This window comes from Quercus lobata, chromosome 2, assembly GCF_001633185.2.
Source record: "Quercus lobata isolate SW786 chromosome 2, ValleyOak3.0 Primary Assembly, whole genome shotgun sequence".
NCBI lineage: Eukaryota > Viridiplantae > Streptophyta > Magnoliopsida > Fagales > Fagaceae > Quercus > Quercus lobata.
The window spans coordinates 18,866,565-18,874,025 of NC_044905.1; the positions used below are offsets into that span (position 1 = coordinate 18,866,565).

General features: G+C 33.0%; 1 pseudogene; it reads left to right on the forward strand.

Moving 5' to 3' along the window:
- Window positions 1-267: 267 nt before the first annotated feature.
- On the forward strand, window positions 268-6,675 carry LOC115974845 (annotated as a pseudogene).
- Window positions 6,676-7,461: the final 786 nt, after the last annotated feature.

Below are 7,461 nucleotides of genomic sequence, written 5' to 3' on the forward strand. Positions count from 1 at the left end.
ACTGGTTAACGAAATTAAAGGGAAAATTGTAACCTAAATTGTATTTAAAAAAATGTAGTGTTAGAGGAAAAGACTAAAGAGTTGAAGCAATAATTGTGATTATTCAATAGTAATCAGCTAATCCTTTGGAAATCTAAATTGTGGGTGACATGTTATTTATCTACATGAGACTTTACGCACGGTTTTCATTAGTTAGGACCACAACTTATTTTATATCAATTTTCACAATTATTTTATGTAATAAACTATGATTGGTTGTTTGTCACTTTTACCTAAACCAACCATTTATAATCAGTTACAATCAGTTACGTTGTATATGTGAAATGAAATAATAGGAGGTTCTAGAATATTTTGGTTTTCACTTCTTGGAGGATAGGGATAGCCGCGAGTCTTGACTCTTGAGAGTGACTTTCCCATGCTTCCTAGAATCATCAGCCAAACAACCTCTGAATATTCCCTTTGTTGGAGTGGTTTGACTTTTGTTCTGTGACTGTCTCTCTATAAGAGTATTGTCTATACACTTTGCACTTTGGTTCACACGAAAAGAGAGCGAGAAAAGACAAGGAAAAATGAACGTCAGATTATAGTAAGAGAGCCAATATAATTGTTGCTCTCATTACCGTGGCCAATTTTTCACTGCCACGTGTTTCTGAGTCATCACAAGAATGCAAAGGGTGGCTAGTCCAATCAATCCCCATAGACATGCCTCATCTCCCTCGTGTACCTGGCGTCTTATCCACCGGTATGTTTACACTTTACACTAGTCTTGGTACAACTTTTCAGCTCTGTTTGGTAGGCTAGAAAGTGTTGGAAATCACAAAAGAGAATATATAATCTTTGAATATATCAACGTTTACAAATATTTCTACTATAAAATATTAGCAGGTGGAGTTAGTAGTCAGCATTTCACACTCCATTTCATTGTCATTGTCATTGCCATTTCCTAGGAAATCGAGTCTAGTGAGAATCTTTTGTAAAAATGAAAGAGAAGTAGAATGCAAGAATGCAAGAACCGCAGCTTAGCAAAATACAGTCAAACTTTGATGATTTATACAAAGTTGGTGATCGATTCTTCCAAATGCTTAAACTCTTCGGAAATGGTAAATTTAATTATCTAATCAAACAATTCTAACGTAATGACGTGATGTAATTGGTTAATATAGAAATTATTTTGATAATGAAAAACAATTTTTTTATAACTAAACAGGAGTTTATTTAACAGTGTAAACATCAGCAATGTAGCTTACCAGTTTTCTCTCATTTCGGACATTTGCTATAGTTGTAACTGTTGTATATTAGGCTTTTTTCCCCCTCCAAAGTATGCTAATTGCTACATGATAAAAGAAAAAAAATTTCCAAGTCAAACAAACAATTCCTTCACTCTAGTAAATGGTATTAGGGATCAATTTGACACACAAAATTCAAGTGAAGTGAATGCTCAATGATTTTTTTTTTTTTTTTCAAGAATCAATTTGACTTTCAAAGGGATAAACTTGAATTAGATGATTTTTCAGAATAAAACATGTACTTTAACTTAAGAATTAAAACATTAAAGTGGTATTCAGTCTAGTAAATGGTATACAGGACCAATTTGATACAGGACCAAATGGTATTCATTCTAGTAAGTGCTATACAAGACCAATTTGAAAGTTAAATGATTTTTTTCTAGAAAAGAAGCATAGGAACCGATTTGATGAATAAAGGGTGAACTTGAATTTATATAGTAAGCTTATACTAAACTATTCTATCACGTAATGTATTATAAACTTTTCAGCAAAGCAAAATAAAATTACTATGTCATCATTTTGTTTCTTGTTGGAAACTATAGCATCTACTGCATTATAACCTTTTCTTTTTCTTTTTTAGATATAGAAAAATGATATGCATAATGGTATATGTCTCTAATTGTGATTAACTATAGCCCCCTAAACAAAAATTCTCCACCAATGCTCAGCAAGTTGTGTTCTGAAAAAGGCTGTTAATTTATGTGTATAGATAGACTTATTGCTTTTTTACTCTATTCTGATAATCGACGCATATGGTGTGAGCTTTTGTGATGGAATGTGATGGCTTACAGGGGATGTGTTCCAGTGGTTAGCTGGGAACTCTTCTAAAAGACTAGACATAATTGCTCAGTACTGGGAGCTACTAGTGGCTCCTGATGATCCACACTCCGGGGATTATGGATACTCCAAAGCTAACATGCAATAATTTGGTGCTAAAGAAGGTTATGATGTATACAAGGCTACAGAGAATGCTGCTGATCGCAATGTTAATGTTAGGTAGGGTTTTTTTTTTTAAAAAAATTTAGTATGCTTATGTTATAAAAGCCACAATGGTCTTTTAGTTTCAGAACTGTTCTGCAAACTTGATAAGAGAAACATGATGATGTAGCTGGTGGGTATTGAAGCTCACAACTCTTGCATGTGACTTGCAAATTTCTTTAGTGTGCGTGTGTGCATATATGAAAGTTTCTTTTGTAGTTTTAAGATGAAGGCAGTTTTCAAATATTATGTATGCAATATCTTATTGCTATAAGGTGGAATGATTCCCATATTAAGTTGTTTGGTAGTCAATAGCCTTATCCTCATGTTCCTCTAGGAGCTTTACTCTGTTGGAGGTGGTCCCCCCCTTTTTTTAATCTCTTATACCATAATTGATAGTTATTGTGGAGTGGTCTCTATGCCTTTGATGGCTTCTGGTCACTTGACAAGCTAAAGTTTAACTCTTGATTTATTTTAAAGATGTGCGTGCGTCTGTGTGTTTGAAGACTATACTTATCAAACTAAATATGCAACCATACAATGCAGAGAATAGTCTGGAAAAATGCTGAAATGGACACGAGTCTGTTTGGTGGTTTTGAAAAGCCAATTTCTAATACCAAGTTGTCAAGCTTTTTTTTTTTTTGGGGGGGGGGACGATATGGATTTGGGAATTGCATTTTGCTTGCCCCTTTATTAATAGAAAATGATTGATATATGCTTACATTCCCTTTTTATAGAATGATGCTATCTTCTTATTTGCTTTAAAATTGTTATTTTTTTAATTAATGATATTTATACACAATTTACCTGCAAATGAAAAATGATCCTCGTACTTTAAATAGTTAAATCGACCATTCTTTATTTGATGCATATGATGCAGACTATTATCACACTCAGGAGTTTATCCTGACTATGCCACAGAACCATCAAACCTTGCTTCAGGAAGGCCAAATATGAAGAATGTGACTTTGTTACTTAGTGAATGGTATGGGTCAGGCATAGTTCATGCAAAAGTTTGGATTTCAGATCGTCGAGATGTATATATTGGATCCGCTAATCAAGACTGGAAATCTCTCACACAGGTATTGTAATACATCATATTTCTTGCATATTTGGTGATGACTATCAAGGGATAACTTCTCATTTTCTCAAAGCCAAATCATTTTGTAAGGATAGTAAAAGTACGTTCTCTGGTGATTACATCTGTGAGGATCAAAGCACTTATATGATACTGTAAATAAAATTAATTAGAGTGAACAAGTCTAATTATCAATCATGCTTTCTTCATTAATAAAAAGGTATAAGAACTTGAATATATATCAGCCAAATTTGATGGCTTCAAAGGTCAGATTCTCTCCTTTTACATCTTGCATGAATCGATCAATGTGGGATTTTACCAAGTATCTAATTGAATTTCTTTTTGTTTCCTTACTATGTAGTAGGGGAATCAAATTAATTTATTTTAAAAACCAGGGTCTAAAACCATCTCTTCAGTTTGTTAATTGCCCTTGTTTAATTTTTTTACTACTTCATAATCATCAACAGTTGCTCTATACTTGTGGGGAAATCTGTCCTTCGTTGTTTGCTGTTGCCTGTTGGTTGATGTATATGTAATAACTAATAAGAGCAGCTACAAAATCTACTCAAGATATCTTCTTCTTTTTTTCTTTGTCCTTGTCTTCATCCCTATGCAAGTATATATTTATCAAGATTTTTTGGGGGAACTTTACGATTGCAAAACTATTTGTTTAAGTTGTATAGTTTACTCTTCTAATTATGTCGTGAGCTGTGAGCATGTTGGTTTTCTATAAAATCATGCCATAGTGTGTCCTGATTACCAAATGGTTATAGGTGAAGGAGCTTGGAATTTATCTTGCTGGTTGTCCAACAATAGCAAAGATGGTTGAGACGTACTTTGACAACCTATGGAAACTTGCATTTCTTAATTCTTCAGCTCACACAAAAACAGTTTGGGATGAACAATGGAAAATTAATAGAACAGTTCCTTTCTGGTCATATTTCATTTATCCAAAAGAGAGGTGCAGGTATGTCAAATGCTTATTGTGAAAAACCATGTACCAGTTTTAATCATTGCAATTAATTTTAAGTTCTGATATAGATTTCTCTGCCTGAAGTGTCTAGATTTTTTTGTTTATTTACTATCATATATTGGTGTTTTATGTCTTCTAGGGTTTATTTTACCTTTGTAATTCTAGTATTACTTTCTATATTTCGACAATTATGGAATTCATCTCATGGGTTTTTTGTTAATGAAGAGAAAATGACCTATTAGTATAACTAGTTGCAAACCCACGCAATGTGTGGAAAAATATAATATAATTATTTTATAAGAAAATAATGAAAAATTTGTAGGTTAAATAATGCATGTATTTACAGCTTTTTTTATTTTTGCCAAATATTTAGTTTTTGCAAAAAATATTATTGAAAATTCTATGCCCAAGTTAGTGAAAATCGAGTTTAGCAAACTCTAGTTTCATGCCGATAGCTTCACATGGATCATCTAATGTGGTGTTTTCAAATTTCAATCAGACGGAGGCTATCTGCTTGGAACTTGCATTTGCTAAACTCAATTTTTACTTGGAATGCGAGTTTAGAAATATCAAAATAGCTTGAAGCAGAGGCTTTTCAATAATATTTTTTGTAAGATGTTTCATTAAGTTTAAATTATTATATAAGTTAAGAATTCTGGTTAGGAACTGTTTGCTTCACTTTGGGTGATTGTAACCCTAGGTTTTCTATTTGTAGTTATCATCAAAATTCAAAGGCTGAATGTCGTGCTTGGCAATGAGCAAATTATGACTTGATAACTATTTTTGGTTGCTGTATTGTTAGTAGACTTTGGAAGAAGAAACTCTTAGGACAGTTTTTTTTTTTTTTTTTCCCAATTATTTGTATATAATTATGTCATCACAGGTCTCCTCTTCCTCCATATGTGGAGATTCCCCTTGTAGCTGGATATCCTACATTGTCAGATCCCTATATGTTTAAGATGTCAATTCAAACTCCTGGATACAGTAATTCAACTCTGCGGCCTCATTTCAACTGTCTTTCTTTTTCTCCTCCAGAGGTAATTCTGCAATTACTTTTTTTTTTTTTTTTTTTTCTAAAGCTCATATTTCTGGTATCGACCACGATGTCTAAAAGTGTCATTTGGAAATTGGACTATATATAAACAAAGGAAAATTCATAATTTTAGTATAGAACTATTACAAATGATGATACATAACTAAAATTGAATCATTTGGAAAGAGATCTCATACATGGTTGTTAGAAATTAACCCAAATTTCTATTTTGACTTTATTTGAGTTGACAAATGAAATGAGAATGGATAATGTTTTATTGAAGAATCAATTCTATCTTTTCTGCTTTGCATTTTGGAATTACATCTCTTGTTTCCTATATCTAATGCTCTTGTACTTCTATTTAAAAAGAAAAATAAGAACCTCCTAAATTAATAAAATTGATGTGTTAATTTTAACATGTTTATTCTGTTTTATACTTCATTTATCTTGATGTGATTTGTGGCTGGCAGTTATTATTTGGAACATATCAAGCTGATGAGCAAGCATGGTGGATACAATTAAATCTGTAGGAAGTGGATCGATCGTTAGAATTAATACCATGGATTGGCTTGGTCAATCTGAGTATATGACCCCAACAGTTTATTGGTCATCCATTTCCTCTGCAATATCAGAGGTAACTTCCAATGTCATTGCTTTAAATTTTTGCCATACATATTTTCCTTTCATAAATAATTAGTTTGCAAATTAACATTAGCCAATGTGCTATAGGGTGTATACTCCTTCTCTAATAAGTATACTTCCATGTATCAAAGTTTCACATTCTTACAAAGTTATTATTGTCAGGTATTCTCCTCTAAGCAAGCAACAGTGAAGTTATTGGTAGCATACTGGAAATTCTATCAGCAATGCAGATCAATACTTGAAGTCTCTCCTCGACTCTAACGTTCTCTGCTCTTCTTCAAAGTACAATGACTGTGCAGGCAAAGTTGAGATCAAGTACTATAAGGTTCCCGGTTTCAACTTGACAGGACCTGCCAAATTTCCAAATGGAACTAGCACAGGAAACATCTATCCTGGTTTTACAAGGGTCAACACAGAAAGTATGTTGTTAGTGATGTTCGAGCCCATGTTGCCACAAGCAATCTTGTGTGGGATTACTTTTATGTGACAGCCAGTGTTAGCTTCGGGACTTACACATCTGCCATTGTTTCACAATTGCAGCAAGTCTTTGATGCTGACTGGATGCTGTTCCAATTAAAGCTTTGCAACTGTCATGCTAATTCAAGATAATAAGATAAATATACTAGACAAGAAACAGTAAAAATATAAACAAACAAATAAATTTTGGTGACAATGACATACTTAAATTTTTTGGATTTGGTCTCTTCCAAATCGGTGAAGGATGCTTGAAACTAAATGTACATTGATATGAACAAGAGCTGATTACATGAGCTTGAATAAGACCCATCATAAAGCTTCAAACACTTTTTTTCCCCTCTTTCGTGAACCTGTTACCTTTGGAGAAACTAAAATAATATGATGTAATATCTAACCTAAGAGGAAAACGCAATTGTTTTCTGCTCATGAAATTAGATAACATTGTTGAAATTGTTGTGGGGTGTTTGAGTTTGAGAATGAAAGACAATAGATAAAGTGAATGGAATTATACAGAAATTAACATGGTTTGGCTTAAAAGGCTTACGACTATAGTGGAAAGTCATAAACAACTAAATAGTTTATATTAATGTTGTATTACATTGAAATTAATGTAGGCATAGAGAGGGAAAATTTTCAACCTATCACAAGCTGACACATCATACTACCAAGTCCACAAAGTACAGCCAATTATAAAAGCGCCACGTATTGTTACTAAGTTCTGCTATCACTATTCAGAAACCAACAAAGATTTGCCAAGTGTCATTGAAATAAAAGCATAAAAAAGCATGCAAAACCAATCACACATTGGCATGTCTAAGCAATGACATAGGCCACACATCGACGAGTGTAAGTACCAAGTCCACAAAGTACGGCCAATTACAAAAGCGTCACGTATTGTTACTAGGTTCTGCTATCACTATTCAGAAACCAACAAAAATTTGCTAAGTGTCATTGAAATAAAAGCATGCAAAACCAATCACACATTGGCACGTCT